This window comes from Peromyscus maniculatus, chromosome 14 (genome assembly GCF_049852395.1).
Source record: "Peromyscus maniculatus bairdii isolate BWxNUB_F1_BW_parent chromosome 14, HU_Pman_BW_mat_3.1, whole genome shotgun sequence".
Lineage (NCBI taxonomy): Eukaryota > Metazoa > Chordata > Mammalia > Rodentia > Cricetidae > Peromyscus > Peromyscus maniculatus.
In genome coordinates, this window is record NC_134865.1 from 80566592 (window position 1) to 80568061 (window position 1470).

Sequence of the window (1470 nt, forward strand, 5' to 3'; positions counted from 1 at the left end):
TGGCACTTTTGGCTGTACAGTCTCCTTTGAGAAAATGCTTTATATTGCCTAATAGCTGCACAGAGTGTTTTTTATGGTAGTTGGATAACAAAGAGCTACCTACAAGGGCAGTGAAGTCACTTAGAAGTACATATGCCCCTTAGAAGGTTTTTCTTCTCATTCTCTTTTTGGGTTTGATAACTAACAGTTTACTTTTATTTCTATTTTCTAAATGAAGTCCAAAGAAAATTACTTTCTGTCTTGTTGGAAGATAATGTTAAATCTCTTCTATGTGTTAAGAAATCCTTGAGAGAGCGGGACGTCCGTCTTCGGGTCGTAGCGATCGAGGTGTCGGTCACCCGGGAGCGAAATAAAAATGGGTGATGTTGAGAAAGGCAAGAAGATTTTTGTTCAGAAGTGTGCCCAGTGCCACACTGTGGAAAAGGGAGGCAGGCATAAGACTGGACCAAACCTCCATGGTCTTTTTGGGAGGAAGACTGGTCAGGCCGCTGGATTCTCGTACACAGATGCCAACAAGAACAAAGGCATCACCTGGGGAGAGGATACCCTGATGGAGTATTTGGAGAATCCCAAAAAGTACATCCCTGGAACAAAAATGATCTTCGCTGGAATTAAGAAGAAGGGAGAAAGGGCAGACCTAATAGCTTATCTTAAAAAGGCTACTAATGAGTAATTCCACTGCCTTATTTATTACAAAACAAATATCTCATGGCTTTTAATGTGTGCCATAATTTAATTCATACATCAAAATTCAGATCATGAATGGCTAACAATGTTTTTGTTGGGATGGTCCTGATTTAAGTAAAAATGACTTATAGTAAAGTTGATATGATCTTTTTTTAAAAATAACAATTCCAGTCACTATCACGGCTCTCCCTTTCTCAAGATCGGATTGGACTTACTAAAGTTATACTTTCCACAAAGATGGGGTGTCACCTCAAACCTATTGAATGGTTTTTTATTTAAATTTATATAATGGGGAATATGGATATGTTTAAACACTGGGAGAATTCTGTCACTCTCAGAAACAAGAAGACTCACCTGTGTTTCAGTTTTCACTGGCCTGTTACAGGTAATGGAATGCCAGGAAGCAACTGTCTATTCTTGACTTGATGATGTCATTTTAATTAGAGTTCCCTGTCAAAGGATGCTGCCTTTCACCATTGAAAGGCACTTACTGTGACCTATGTATAATATCAAATAAAGAATATTTAGCACTTCAAAAAAAAAAAAAAAGAAATCCTTTAGGTGTTTGCTAAGTTAGATATTTGCTAATGGTAGCCCTATAGAGAGTTTGCTAAGAGATTCTTCCTTGTGTAAGTTAGTTCTGTTAAGAGTAAGAAGTATCTTTGCTAAGGTAGTCCTATAGAGTTTCCTTAAGAAAATAAGCTTGTAAGAAGTATAAATAAGTATATGTTGAATGTGAGTTTGTGAAAAATGTAAATGCTGAGTGTGAGTATAAATACTTAA

The 1470-nt window shown here is 36.9% G+C and overlaps 1 pseudogene; it reads left to right on the top strand.

The window, feature by feature from the left end:
- Positions 1 to 292: 292 nt before the first annotated feature.
- On the top strand, positions 293 to 1240 carry LOC102906975 (cytochrome c, somatic pseudogene; annotated as a pseudogene).
- Positions 1241 to 1470: the final 230 nt, after the last annotated feature.